The sequence below is a fragment of the Prionailurus bengalensis genome, chromosome B1, assembly GCF_016509475.1.
Source record: "Prionailurus bengalensis isolate Pbe53 chromosome B1, Fcat_Pben_1.1_paternal_pri, whole genome shotgun sequence".
NCBI lineage: Eukaryota > Metazoa > Chordata > Mammalia > Carnivora > Felidae > Prionailurus > Prionailurus bengalensis.
The window spans coordinates 44,319,126-44,334,865 of record NC_057344.1 but is presented as its reverse complement, the minus strand read 5'-3'; positions in this window follow the sequence as shown (position 1 = coordinate 44,334,865).

The following is a 15,740-nucleotide window of genomic DNA, read 5'->3' as shown; positions in this document are numbered from 1 at the left end:
ACCCGCGCTAGTCCCACCCCCTCCTCCTCCCCCTGCTGCTGCCTGCTGGGCCTTGTAGTTCCCAGCCGCGGCCCCCGAGCCGGGGGAGCGGGCCCAGCGGCGCGGCGCTCTGCGGCTGCTTTGCTGCAGCCTGGTCTCCCTGGGCGCGCGTGCCCCTGCATCGGAGCACCGCCAGGAGGGCGCCCGAATTTCAGGCAGTGGACACAGAAGCGGTTTGGGGGGTGAGGTGGGGAGAGGCTGTAATCCCGAGGTTGGACTCGCTAGCCCCTGCTTTGGAGTCGCACTTGACTGTGTGCCTTGGGGAAATGATTCACTCTAAATCTGTTTTCTCTCTATGAAAAGGTGGATAATAGTGCTTTCCATATAGAGTTGAAGATTAAATGAGGGCCTGCCACATAGTTAACACTCAATAAATACAAGCTTTTTTATTCACGAGAGGATCTATCCCCTCTTTAGATCCTTCCCCTCCATCTCACTTGCCCCAGCCACAGAGTTTAGGTTTTGAGGTCCACGCAAAGATGGGCCCTGTGAATTCTACGGCACCATTCTTGGCCTCCAGAAGTCTTCCACCTGCAGTGACTTTTAGGAAGCAAAGAGTGAGCGATGGGAGCTGGGCATGCTGTTGGTTTGGAAATTAGTCGGAACCCACCCAGAATACCCGAAGAAAAGGCTCTGTGGAACCTGAGGAAAAGTGGCTCAGATGCCCTTTCCTCTGGATCCTTCCCCTGTAAGCTAATGGTTCCCTAATCCAGATGGACACTAGTCCTCTGGGGAACTTCTAAAAAAATACAAATTTTAGGACCTGCTCAGACTTCAGGAACTAGGCTGTGCCAGGAAGGGGTCAAGAGTCTATATTTTTTTCTGAGGCTCCCAGAGTGCCAGGTTGGGGCCATTGGGAGGGTGAGAAGTGTGCCACAGGAAGTATGAAAGATATCTCCATTCTGGTCCCCTACTTACAAACTGGTTGACTTTGGACAAGTTATACATTTGAAAAAAATCAAGACTTGTTTACCTATTTCCCCCTAGCTGGATGATTGTCATGAGAATCAAAGAAAATAATGGATGTCAGTGCACCAAGTGTTACACAAATACAAGTCACTATGTCAGTTAAGGTAGGGCTGATACCTCATTGCCACCCCCCACAAAACCCCTCGAACTTGTGGAAGCTGGAATACTGAATGAGATTAACCACCGACACCCCAAATGTAAGGAAATGAGCTGTTATTTTTCTATTTGACCAGCATGTGAAAGAATAGTGACTATCATGGTGTCGTTCACATAGTAGGAGATCAATAGATGTTTATTGACTGACTAGAGATATTCAATAAATATTTGTTGAATGGATGAGTACATTAAAAACTAAATAAAAAGCAGGAACACACGTATTTGCAGAAGAAATGAATTTCAGCCATGGTTATAGATTTATTCCCCCTACAAGCCTATTCCCGCCCCCCCCCCCCCCCCGCCCACCCCGATCCTTCAACTTTTCAGCTCCTAATCAGGCTCTGTTTATCCTCCCATAGAAGCTGCTCTCCCATTAGACCTTCCTCATTTTAAATAATGCTTATTCCAGACACATAAGAAAGCCAAACTCACATCCCTCCCCCTTAGAGAGGTCTTCCCTGCCACTCCCAGCCCTGTCAGTCCCTGGAATTCTCCTGACCTTCTGGTCTATCCCACTGATCTGACACTTTGTTAGTCATCTTTTTTAAACCTTTCTCTCTAACTAGTTTCCAAGCTATACCAAGGCAAGGATCCCATGTAAGTGTCTGACTAGTTTAGGGAGCTACTCGGGAGGTGTTCCATACATATTTGTTGTTGGTGGACTTGATGAGAGTAGTGAACCCGCCAGAGGAGGAAATACAACTTGAGGGAATATAATTGGGAAGTCAAGCCAGGGAGAATCCAGTGTTTACGTCAATATCCAATGACTATTTTCCCACTCTATTACTCAAAGACAATATATCCCCCTTCCTCTCTTATGAGTCTCCTAAAACGGGGAGTTTTTAATCCAGCCTTTTTCCCCCCTTTGATTTGGAAGCATTTTAGGAGTACCTTGAACCCAAATGAGAAGGCTGAAGAACGTGTCCTTGATTGAAACAGAAAGAGAATGATCTAAAAGTCTGTGTGCCTGCTACTGAGAGGCATAGACATACTACTGAACAAATTTCTCTATAGATTTAGCAAGAAATCCAAATGAAAGCAAGTGGCCACCTTGATAGCTCTCCTCCCTCCAGTTCTCAAGGAAACAGCCAATGACAGCAGAATGGAGAAGGTGAGAAACCTAGGAAAGAATGGGCCATCCACAGACTACAGACGCGGCTCCTGAATAATTGAGAGCTGGCTGCTTCCTTCCAGCCCAACTCCCCTTCCCAGTGGCTCTTCCTCCCCCTTGTCTTTCTGAAACGCAGACCCTTCACTTTAGGACAGGCCCCAGGACATTGAAGGGAGAACATCCCCAGTTCTGAGTGTCAGCCCTGAGTGGCTCCAGGCAACGGGGGTCAGCCGGCAGCTCTGGCGGCCTCTGTCCTGCTCTGAGGACTCCTGGCACCTTGCCTCCCCACACAGAAATGTAATCTTCCCTCCGAGATAACAAAGAGCTGGGAGGGTCAGGGAGGATTTGTAGGCCCCTTGCCCTGCCAGCTAGATGTCGGAGGGGGAGACAAAGGCCCTCATGCTCCAGGACCTGATAACCAGTTGGGGGCCTGTTGCCTCCTGGATCTGTGGGAGGAGGGAACCGGTGCTGAATGAAATCGAGGGAAACGGAGCTCTCCCCAAAGCCCCATCGGTTCTCTTTGTTTCGGATGCTGCAGAAAATCCCTTCCTTCTTCTGCCAGCCACTTGTGGCCTCACAGTTCTTCCACGGAGAAGGGCTGTCTCCCCAGCGCTCCCCTGCTCCATCTGAGTTTAGTTATCTTAGGGCCCGATTGTTCCCCCCCAGAGATAAGCACCCGCACTACACTGGACTGGTACCGCCGAGTTAACACCTCCCTGTCACAGGAGTAGTTAGGAGAGAGGCAGGCAACATCTCTATGGGGTCGAGGTTGGGCCCGAGAGCTGCTCCAGCCGGCCTTGGGAGTCCCTCAGACTAGGGGGAGCAGGCAGCGTCGCGGCTCCCAGGACTGGATGTGGGATGGGTTTCAGGAGGAGGGAACTGTCTGGGTTTTTGCCTACAAAGTGGATGTTCACAGGTCCCTGGGAGCAGGTGGGCAGCCAGGCCTTTTGCCCCAGGCCCCTGGAGTTAGGAAGCAGCCGTCAGTTACCATCTGGCTGCCATTTGGTGACCCCTGGCTGCTCTGGGCGCAGCTTCAGCATATCGGGGAAGGGAGGGTCTTGTTTGGCTTGGTGTTTTTGTAAATAACATTTCACTCTGTCCTACCAACTGGGAGTGGGAAAGGGAATTTGCAATAGTGGCAGCTCAGCCTGTCTGGCCCTAATGCAACATTTATTCCCCGAAACTTGGGGTGGGGAGGGGGGGACATGTCTCATGTGTCAGGCACTGTGCTAGGCACTGTGCATCCCAAGATGCGAGAGGAGGGTACAGTCTCAGGGAGCACCCAGTCTTGTGGCAGAGACCCAGCGTTACAAGCAGTGCCATGCCAGGAGCACCTACAGGGTGTTTGAGAAAGAGAGATCAGGGAAGGAGACGACTGGGGAAGTGATGCCTGAATCTTGAGAGACAACGAGCAGCATGTGGAAGTAGACAAACTCATCTGGGGTAACTGAGCAGTGCAAGACTGGAGAGTATATGCAGAGGCATTGAAGCTTCTATATGATCTTGCCCTGGGGGGGATGAACTCAGGTCTCTGGGATCAAACAGGTTTTGGTCCCAATTCTGCCACTGCTTTCTGACTGTGTGATCTTGGGCAAGTTACTTAACTCCATTTCCTCAGGGGTGTCATGAGAATAACAATGGTACCTCTTCTTCAAAAAACTGCTGAAAAGATTAAATGAGATAGCACATGTACTTGGCAGAATGTTGGGCACATAGTAAGTGCTCAATAAATGGTGGTCGCTGTGGTTCTATTTTAGCCCAAGAGCTTTCCTGCAGCTCAAGACACCTCTTTAAGAGTCCATTTTCCAGGTGTCTTTGTGGTGTTATTATACGGTCACCACCACCCTCAGATTCTGTGTCCCCCAAGACGGGCTGCAAAAAACTATTATTTTCCCTGCTAATCTTCCCCTTCCTTGCTGACCTCACAGGACAAGCAGCCCCTTCTGCTGTAGGTTTTACTGTGAAACAGGAAGACGACAACAGGAACATGTATGTAGAAGCTAACAGAACGTATAAAACCTCAGAACCATGTCCCTTGTCTAGCTTTCAGACTCCCTTCAGAATGTTCACTAAGAACCAGCTGGCCTTTTGTCCTCTGCTTTTCTTCCAAGCTCCCTAAACTCTTCCCTCTTTCTGACTCCAGCTTACAAACCTTCTTCCAGTAAAAGCGGCTCATCCAAAGCACTGTGCTGGGGACTGGAGAGGTGACAGGATGGCAGGGGCAGAGCGGTGGACCATTTGCATTTCTGAGGACTCCCCAGGAGTAAGAGGACCTGGTTCCTCAGGATTCTGCCCGGCCTAGGGACAAAGATCAAAGTTTCAGGGTTAGACAGGGATATCTGAGGATTCAACTTTGAAGTGGATTCCATCCAAGGATATGCTAACAAAGTTGCAGATGACCTCTCCTGGGTTGTTAAGAACTTTTGGTGATATTGGAATGGGTGGCATCAGGGAGGAAGAGAATTTAAAAATAGACAGGATTCCCCCAGGTAGGTTAAAAAAGATAGATATGTCTTTTAAAAGATTAAAAGATGAAGGTGTTGTGAGGGTGTGGGAAAACGAGCGCTTAGAACCATTGTTGGTGGGAGTACCGCTTGATAGCCTCTTTGGGGGCCATTTGATATCAACATTTAATGGGTATACATTTTACATACTCTTTGACTCAGCAATTCTTCTAGAAATATAATGTATAGATGTCCTTGCATATGTCCAGAAAGACTGTGTATATAATACATATACAGTGATAATCATTGCAGTATTGTCTGTGACTGCAAAGCACTGAAAATGTACATGTGCACCATCTGACTGTTCTTCCATAAGGGACTTGGTGAAATAAATCATGGTACACCCCTAAGTGCAAAATTGTGCATCTGTTAAAAGGAATGAGATGTATCTGTATGTACTAACACGGAGGGGAAAGAGCATGAAGCTTTTATTGTGTATATAAGAGATCATTTGTGGGGCACCTGGTTGGCTCAGTCAGTAGAGCTTGTGACTCTTGATCTCAGGATTGTGTCTAAAAAAAGACTTCACTTGTAAAAAAAAACAAAACAAAACGACATGGGCACATACACCCTCACATATGCAGACACCTACACACATATATGTTTATCTATATATAGATACCTAGAAGGAAACACACATATACACAACTGATGAATTGATTAACTAGGAATTCAAGGGGTAGGAAGTGAACTTTTAGACTACGCCCTTTGGCACTATTTAAAAATTTCATCATGTACTATACTTTTCCTCCCTAATTGAATTTCATTATTCTGTTTTAAACAGAGCAAAGATCTATTAAGCAAGCTGTTAATAGTGGTTTTGTTTGGGATGTGATTACAGGAGGCTTACTCTTTTCTTTTTCCTTTCCTTTCCTTTCCTTTCCTTTCCTTTCCTTTCCTTTCCTTTCCTTTCCTTTCCTTTTTTTCCCTTTCCTTTCCTTTCCTTTTTCTTGTTTGAGCCTTACACTTTCTTTTTTACATACCTTTGTATCATTTGAATTTTTTGCAAGGAGTGTGTTCACAGGGTCACCTGGATGTTTGAGCGGGTTGTGTCCTGTGTGAGTATTTGAGGGGCTGACATGCTGTGTGCTGTTGCAGGGTTACGTCTGTCCAGAGGAAGTAGTACCTTCTTCCAACCTGCTCAGAGGCATTTGGCCCTGACCGTGTACTACTTTTATGATTAGCAATTTAGAAAAAGCAAACATGCACTAAGTGATATAATTTTATCTTTGGGCAAGAAGAGAGATTGTGGAGAACTGCCCTGCCAGGTGCAAGTCCATTTGGACAACATTTAAAAAATTTTTCTTGGGGTGCCTGGGTGGCTCAGTCGGTTGGGCTTCCGACTTCAGCTTGGGTCATTATCTCACAGTCCGTGGGTATGAGCCCCACATTGGGCTCTGTGCTGACAGCTCAGAGCCTGGAGCCTGCTTCAGGTTCTGTGTCTCCCTCTCTTTCTGCCCCTCCCCTGCTTGTGCTCTTTCTCTCTTTCAAAAATAATAAAATAAAAACATTAAAAAATGTTTTGTTTTGAGGTCACAAAGCTAATCTTTAATGAATGTTTGCTGTGAGCAGACCCCTTGCTTTTACATCACTCATCTCATTTAAACCTCACAGCAATAAGGTAGACACAACTCTTAGGTCCCATTTCACAGGTGAGAAAACTGAGGCTTACAGAGAGGAAGTAGCCCCACAAGTGGTTAGGTAAAGAAGCAAGGCTACAAATCCAGACTGCCTGACTCCAGAGCCTTTGTTGCTAGCCATTTCACCTCAGGAGAAGAGGATGCTCTTGATTAAGTGTCTACAGAAGGAAATTTAAAACCGCTCTTCCTTTAAAAAATTCAATTATAAAAAAAAATGTTTAAACCACACCAAACGGAACTGTAGCAGTTTGAGTGTGTGTTTTAAAGAGAACTTGTTACTAATCTGCTTGAATCAACACCTAGGCCATTTTTCTAAAACAGTTCAGGCTTATAGGATGTTGTGACTCTGTGTGTGTGTGTGTGTGTGTGTGTGTGTGTGTGTGTGTGTGCGCGCGTGCATGCAAGCCCATATGTGTAAGGAGGGGGTGGTAGGAAAAAAAGGGCTGCAATCTGACAGCTTATGGGCCCAAGTCTCCGTGTCACTTAGGGGTGTCCCTAGGTTTCAGAATTACTCTGCTCAAGTTCAGCTGGTCCTGTTGGAGGTGTTCAGGAATGAGGAGTTAATGCTGCAGCAGAGGCTGGTGGAAAACATGGAAGGCATTTTTCAGGAGACTCAACCAGCCAGTGCAGAGACTGTATTTTAAGTAACCCTATCTCTGTTACAAATAGGCCCACAGAGAATTGAGATGGAAAGACTCTTTCAAATCAAATGTGCTTTCTGCTAGGTATGTTTCAAGTTTATTTTTCATTTACATCTTTTTTCCATACCCCATACCCCGGCTCACTTATAATTCCATCTCCTTCTGCCTTTCAAAGTGTTGAGGAGCGAGGGGCAGTGTTCTGAGCAGAGAAAGGATTTGATCTTTCACATTACTGCCAGTTTAGTTTCACCAGGAAACTCTTGCTTGGCTGCAGCGTTCCCTCACCTCTGTGAAAGATCTCAGAGGCAGTCCTCTGCCCCTGCCTCCTACCTTCCCAGGAGTATAATTCAGGTCACCGGTTGTCCAAATTAGAGCTGTGCTTGATGCTATGACTTCAAGCCAAGGTCTTTTTTTTTTTTTTTTTTTTCAACGTTTATTTATTTTTTTGGAGGCAGAGAGAGACAGAGCATGAACAGGGAAGAGGCAGAGAAAGAGGGAGACACAGAATCGGAAACAGGCTCCAGGCTCTGAGCCATCAGCCCAGAGCCTGACGCGGGGCTCGAACTCCCGGACCGTGAGATCGTGACCTGGCTGAAGTCAGACGCTTAACTGACTGCGCCACCCAGGCGCCCCCAAGCCAAGGTCTTAAATGCAGTAAACATTATTCTCTCTCTCTTTTTAATGTTTATTTATTTATTTTGAGAGAGACACAGAGAGAGAGAGAGAGAGAGAGAGAGAGAGAGAATGGGTGGGGGAGGGGCAGAGAAAGAGGGAGAGAGAGTCCCAAGCAGGCTACGTTCTATCAGCACAGAGCCCCATGCAGGGCTCGAACCCACGAGCCGTGAGATCATACCTGAGCTGAGCTCAAGAGTGGGTCGCTTGACTGAGCCACCCAGGCGCCCCAATGCCGTAAGCATTATTAAAACAGAAAGTTTGTTATGGCAAAAAGTTGAATATGGAGGGGAAGGAAGAGAACAAGTACTCAACTCATCCTTCATGTCCCTGTCACTAAGCCTGTCCTTCCGCCGAGAAGGCCACTCTGCCACGGCAGCAGCGCCCTGGCAGTCAGCCCTGGAGCTACAAGGCCTCTCTTGCCACCTTACTGGAGACTCGGACAGACTTGCTGATGCGGCCTCAGCTCAGTGACTTCTTCCTTCCTGCTTTTATGTTGAAGCTCTGGGAAGGGAGCCAGGACATTTGATGATGTTTGTTTCTGCAGATACTCCACTCCCTTTTTTTCCTTCCAGATCAGATTATCGTGTGTTGGTGGCAGCAAGAAACAGTGTTGATGACAGGTAAGGGGCTTCTGGGAGCACACTGGGACAATAAATGCATGCCCGACTTTGTCCAGACTGTGGGTCGCATTGCCCCTGGCCCTGATTGAAGGCACTTTGTCCTGGGACTGTGGAGCAGTTATGCCCTCTTCCTGCCCTCCTTTTCCTGTTTCTGCTTCAGGTGGCCTTTTATTTGAGCTCTAAAGCCTGTTGGAGGATCTAAATGAGACTTCTCTAGCCTTGATCAAAAATACAGAATAACAGACACCTCCTTAGCCCTTTTGCTTCACTGACTTGCCAGTATTCCCCTGGGGCTAGGTAAACCCTGGTCTGTCCAGCCTGTGATTTTTTTTTTTTTTTTTTTTTTGGTCACCTTGGCAAGTTTAGCAGCCTCTTGGGGCCTCACCACTTCCTTGACTGTAAAATGGATATGTAGGGTTGTGGAGATGAAAAACAATCCATCTAAAGCCCTGCACGTGGTGCCTGATGCATAGTAGGTGCTCATTAAATGTGGACTATCTTTACCTGAGCTACTTTACAGTGTACCAGGAGTCACTGAGGGGCCGGAAGGCCTGAACAATGCTCCGGCTTCAAAATCGGACTTTTGGGATGTGCATATTAGGGTAGGCACCCCTCTGAACAGTTCTAAGGCCAGCACACAGATTTATTCCAGTTTGGGTATAAAGAGGCAGGGTTGGGGGTGGGTTCCTTTACTCTCCTTCTTCTCACCACCATCAGTGATCTTCATTGCCCTCATACCCACCCAGCATCTCATCCTGAAAGGCACCCACTGCACCCAGTTTCATAAAGACAGTTATCAAAGAAAAAGTGATTGAGGCAGAAAAAGAAGGTGAGCCATCAGGGATAATGAAACAGATTGGTGATTCCCAAATTCCTTTTTTCTCAATAAGCTCCCTGGCAGTCTCTCTCCCTCTCTTGCTTTCTCTCTCTCTGGCTTCAGATTCTCCTCTTTGTGCCTCACAGCCAGGTTTTAAGTGAATGATGTAAAGCCGAAGATTTATGGAGCATCCACAATGCTCCTGCCCCTGGCTCCTGCCCTCTGCCTCACCTCTCTCCTCCCCAGACAGAACCTTCAGCTCTTCTGAAAGAAGACCCCTTTCAATGCTTCCTCAATTGCATTATCCTTCTCTAGGGAATCTACTGGTGAAATAAGGAGGACCCTCAGTATTTCCTGACCACGTTTTGTAAAACACAGAGCCCCCTAATCCCCATTCATCAGGGCTGGTTTTTTTTTCCTCCACAGCTCTGGTTCCTAAGAGGTGGGAGGGGGGTGGGGAGTGCAGGCTGAGGGGTGAATGGTGAAGAAAAGGCGGGCAGTGGCAGAAGCTGACCCTCCCCAGCAGTGGGGCTTCTTACAGACGGATTGGCAGCTCCAAGCCAGCCAGGCAGGCTGTAGGGAAGGCACCCAGGGGATGCCCTAAATGTGACCTCATGCCCATGGTTGGGTCAGCCAAGGCTGCACATGGCCCCTTTTGCTGCAAATCAAGGAAGTGAGAGCAGGAAGATAAACCCAACCCCCCCCCCCCCCCCCCCTTGCAGCTTCTGGATCAGACCTTTCCAATTCTTAATGGCAGAGAAAAGCCATCTTGCTGGGGCCTGGGAACTTTAACTAGAGAGGGAACGCCAGTACTTATAATGAACTTATATTACAGGTGCTTTTATTTTCAATCACTAAATCTTGCTGACTCCCCCACACTCCCAGCAGCAGGGAAAGCATGATTTAAGAATTTAAGAGCAGTCCCCTTGGGGTAGGGTGGCAGGGAAATGGGGGGAGATGGTACATGCCTACAGAAATAGCTGTTCAGCTATGAGATCTAGGAGTAGGATGGCCACAGGGCATAGGGAAGGGTGATTTTGTATCTAAGAGGGCATGATAGAAAGGACGGAGTGTGGAGGGGTGCGGAGAAGAAAGAGGTCAAAGGGGAACAGGAGAATTAAAGTACCTAAAAGACAAAGATGACAAGGAAGAAAGGAAGAGAGGGCCGAGAAATGCAGGAGGAGAATGAGAGAAGAGGTTGCTGCCCAGGCACCGCTGAGAAGAGAGAGAGACCTATTCAGGGAGCCTCTGCCACTTGGCCATTGTGGGATTCCAGAAGGGACTCATTAGGGCCTGTCACATGGGCTGCATTGTCTCCAGACAACAGTTCTGCCAGACAATCCCAGCAAAGTGTGTGCCGCCAGGGCAGCTGTCCGTCTGCTGGGCTCAGGCTCCTGGGGCTGTGTGGGGAGCTGCTCCCCGAATTGTCTCAGTTACCAAATGACAGCCCCCAAAAGCAGTTACCAAAGCAGCCCCCTTGCCCTCGGCTGACGTGGCACTCAATTCCAGAGCCTGCAGCCTCCTTGGGGTGTGGTCTGTTAAAACTGTGCACACAGAACCGATTTCATTTGTGTAGACCCTAGTATCTCTGCACCTCAGAGTATAGAAATTAAATCCAGTATATATTAGTGGAAAGACTTTACGGACACTTGCTGCAAAGGTTTCCAAGATGAGTGAGACACAGGTCTCCCCTGAGTAACTTACTGCCTCCAGTGGAGGAGAGGAGTTATCTCTCAGATTGCTGCCTACAGCACCCCACCAGAACCTGTCACGGTGGCAGAACCGCCACAGGAAGCTTCCTCTGCACCTCAGGGGACAAGGGGAAATTGATGCATCAGGGACCACCTGAACAGAGAGTGGCAGCCACCATTCTCAAGCATGCTATGCTTCAGGCTGTGGAAAGCACCAAGTGTGGGTCAAAGGGAGGGTCGGGTCATTTGCCCACTTAGGGATCCAATCACAGAATCTTAGGAGCTAGAACGCTCTTCTAGAGTCACCTATTAGTTCCCGGTTTCTGGAATCTGTCTCCCTCTGTGATGAAGCTTTCAATAGTCGGAAATGAAATGAGAACAGTACGATCACGTAATGGACTTTTCCATATTTCTCTAAAGGACTCTCCTTAGTATTCCAAGATTGTGTCTCTTCTACTTTTTTTAAGTATTGAAATGTGCTTTCTTTTTAAGGTGAGAGTAGATGGTGATGCTTCAAAAACATTCTTATTTGGCAATATAAAGAATTTTCGTAAGCTTTTAATCAGTTGGACCCATCCAAAGTTTAGGAATCATTTGCTCAAATCCAACCCCTTTCTCAGGTAGATAATGTGAGGAAGAAGCCCACCGACCCAATCAAAGGAGAGACATGAAGACTCGGAGCACAGTGAGGAGAGGCTGTAATCAATATTCTTGCAAGAGCGGATGCCTGATGGACAGGCACACTCAGGGCAGTTACAGCAGACAATTTATCTCCTAGCATGCCAGTCCCTCCTCTGGTTCCTCATTGGCTGAGCACTACAGAGGTTACAGCCTCACCTGGAAGTTGTCTATGCCCATGTAAGGCAAAAAATAGTCTGATTGGAACAAATGTAAATTCCCTGAGGTGATGCAGAGACTTTCAGTCCCTCCTTTGTTCTTTGGCCCATGCTCATTGCAAAGCCCTCAAAAAATAAGTAAGCCCTCGAAATGGAGAGCTGAAGAACCAGGAAGTGGTTTAAAAGTTTGGGACTCCATTGTGGCGGGGTGGGGGAAGGGGGAAGTTTCGTAGATATTTCCAATAGGTTGTAGACCTACTGTTAATTAGCACAGCTTTATTTGGTATTTCTGAAAATGAATCATCTCCCTTACTTCTCACAGGTAAGGAAACTGAGGTCCAACAAGCTCAAAAATCTTCTCTAAGGTCATGGGGCAGGTTAGCAGCCTCTGCCATGCAGGCCTGTTTTCATCATGTTCCCCATTCTAAGGGATTTTGTGCAACGGAGCCTGTGGCACATGTGATGAACACTGCGTGGTCCCAGAAGTGCGATGGCCTCCTTCTGCTGAATCTTCCCCTCTTGTCTTTGGGTTTGTTAGTCGTTCTCTTTTAACCAGCTGCCACCAGCTCTGGATCTCCTTTGCGTGGTTCACCTTGCATCTCCTTTCAAACAGGTCAGCTGCCCGGCACTCCCCTTCAAGACAGCTAAGAGCTGGCTTCCTCCACAAAGTCACCCCTAAAGAGCAGAGATGAAACTCATACTCTGCAACGCTCCCAGGTCCGACCTGCATTAGATGTGCTTTGTGCCACAGTCACTGGCTCATAAATTCGGTATTTATCTGGCTTAGCTTTGTGCTCACCTGATCTAAATTAAACTTCCTGAGGGAAAAAAACCTTTCTTCTCTTTGTTCTAACTCTCCACCCCTTTGGGCCTATTATCTCTAACAATGCAATGCACCCTGTTCTGAGTTCCAGAAAGGTCAGGTGGATTGAGTAATAGGGCAGATTGGAACTGGGAAGAGAGGGAGGAGAGAAGTGGATTGTGCAGGGAAGGGTGCTTGAAGCAAAGCTTGAGGTGAAAGAGGAAACCCTAGTCCTAGCAAACTTCAGAGCTTAAAGCGGCTCCATGTGCAGTCCCAGGAAAGGGTTGCATTGGGAAGGACCTAGCTTCTGACACTTCTGAACACAGAGGAGGGAATTTGAAGCCCCCAGAAGGTCAGAGAAAGGCTGGTAGAGACTGGGGAAGACTCTTTCGTATTCTGGAGCCTGCCCAGCTTCCTCTACTACTGAACTGGGGAGTGGATTTATCTAGCTCCTATGCAAAAACAATGATCGGGTTCCTCCCCACTGGGCATTATTCTGTCTGGGATGGGTGGTGGTGGGGAACCCAGGACTGTTTTGTGTTTACCAAAAGGAGGGCGAGGCTCAGACTAAAACAGAAGTTACATTTTGCCCTGGGGGCAAAAAAACAAAAGTAAAAAAGCGGAGCAAAGAGCTACGCCCCACTCTGAGGCCTCATTCCCTCTCAGCTTAAAGGGCTGTCAGCCCAGTTTGCAGATCAATGAGGACTGAATAGATCATTCAGCTTGAAATGGGGCCCATTCAGGCCTTTGTGCTGTGGCCAGGGTTACCGCCCTTCTCCACTGACAGATTCTGCTAGAAGCGGGCCATACTATCTTCTGGAATAACAGTGTTCAGAGAGAGAAGGAGGAGAGAACACTCATTGCAGAAGCAAGCGTTAGTTACATTAGTAGAGGATTTCATTATGGAGGAGCTTAAGAGCAGTGATCTGGTCAGATGCCAGGGCTCGAAGCTTGTTTGGTACTTTACCTGAGGCTGAGAAAGTGTCGATTGTCCAAATTAAAGAATATGAAGGAAGTGTCCCCGCCCTCAATGCCTCCTGGCCAGTAAGTCCTATTCAGGACAACTTGTTTATCCTGGGTTTTGTACTAAAGGACAGTAGTCTGGATTTACAGAAATAAAAACCAAATTTTTTACATACCAGTACCCATTAGGTAACAAGATATGATGGATTTTGGAATCAGGCAGGCGTTGGCTCAAATACTGAAGTTAGGGAATTTGGTCAAGGTCACTGCTATGATTTAGCTTCGTAAGCTTGGACAGTTGCCTAGTCTCTTTGAGACTCAGCTTCCACATCTGTTGAGTGGAGATAAAGAATAATATTACAGCTGGAGCTAATGCAAGACATTACATAACCAGCCACATGAAAGACCTGGTGCTTAGTAGGTTCTCAGAGCTGCTTGCTCCTTCCTGCTTCCTGCTATCTACCGGGCTATAATCAGACTTCTGGGAGGGGCACGTAAAGAGGTACTTAATTCTCTCATTTCAAAAGCTGTATCCTCCTGGTCACTGTGTCTTGTCCCCAGGCAGCTGAGCGAATGCTGTCATCATTAGAACTCATTTGTCCAGCCACTAATCTGTTTAGATGTGGCTTGACATTCTGGAAAGACAAGAGAATCAGAATCTAGAAAACAGGCTCTGTTATTGGTCCACCCCTTACTAGTTACCTGGTCTCAGAGACATCATGGACTCTCTGGATAGGAAGGGACCATCAGTGTCCTGTCCTCCCACCACACATCTGAAGCTTGACACTCACTCCCTACACCTTCCCTCCCCGCCCCACCCCCCTACCATCTCTCATGACGTGGTTGTCCAACTTCTACAGGGACGACTAACAACACTCAATTTACAGATCTTGCTGTATCTTTAGACAATTCAGGTGAAGTTCTCACAAAACTGACAACGTTTTCTTTCTCTGTTCAAGTGAAATTTGTCTTCTTGATGTTTTTTCCTATTCATCATAGTTCTATTGCTTAGGGCCATAAAGAAAAATGGACTCCCTCTCACCTCCATGACGGTCTTCTTTTATTAAAGATAATGATCACATCTACCTGAGTTTTCTCATCTCTGGCCCCACATACTGTCTTTGGTTTTTCCTTGTCATTCCTGTTCTCCTCCTCTGAGCTCCCCCAAATATGAGTTCCCTTAAGTCTGGGATAGTTGTTCCTGACTTAAAAGATTGCAGTGAGGGTTTAACAATGAAAGGTGCCCTTAGATTCAGAATGTGCTCAATTAATATTTGGTGATGAACAAGTAGGTAGAATAAGTATGCCGAAGCACTGCGTGAACCATAATATGTTCACAGTGCTAGTCAGCTTGGGCGGCCGTAACAAAGTATCACAGACTGAGTTTAAGCCACAGAAGTTAATTTTTTTCACAAGTCTGGAGGCTGGAAGTCCAAGATCAAAGTGCTGGCAGATCTAGTTTCTTCTGAGGCCTCTCTCCTTGGCTTGTAGATGGCCACCGTCTTGCTGTGTCCTCACATGGTCAGCTGTTGGTCTGTGTTATCTGTGTCCTAATCTCTACTTATAAGGACACCAGTCATATTGGGCGAGGGCGTACCCTATCTATAGATTTCATTTTAATTTGCTTACTTTTTAAAAGGCCTTCTCTCCAAATATGGTTACATTCTGAGGTATTGGGAGTTAGGGCTTCAACATGTGAATTTGGGGGGAGCACAATTCAGCCCATAACACTCATCAATGTATTGTTAGCAACTTTATTTGTTGTGGTATTGTTCAGAGATGGTATTTGTGTGCTTTGGGGGAGAGTGGTGGAGTCCTTTGCATGTGAGAAATGAGATATTTGAGGCCCATTTTAATAAATATATATATTTGAATAAGTAATATATTCACATGTTTCAAAATTCAAAAAGTCACAGAAAAGGAAACACAAATGGACATGAAACATAAGAAGATGCTCTCAATGTCACCAGTAACCAGAGAAATGTAGATTAAGCTCATAATGTCACAACACTTTACACCCACTAGATTGGCAAACAATTCAGTCTATTAATACCAAGTGTTGGTGAGAAGGCAGAGAAACAAAATCCCTTCATGTGGCTGGTGGGAATGTAAATCTGGAAACCATTTGGCAAATGGTCATTGAGCTCAGGGTATATCTACCCACTGGCCCAGCAGTACTACTATGGGAATCAAACTCTAGGGAATCTTGCACACGTGTGCCGAGAGGCAGGCCTAAGACAGTTCATAGCAGCAAAATTGGGCAATAGCCTCGTGTC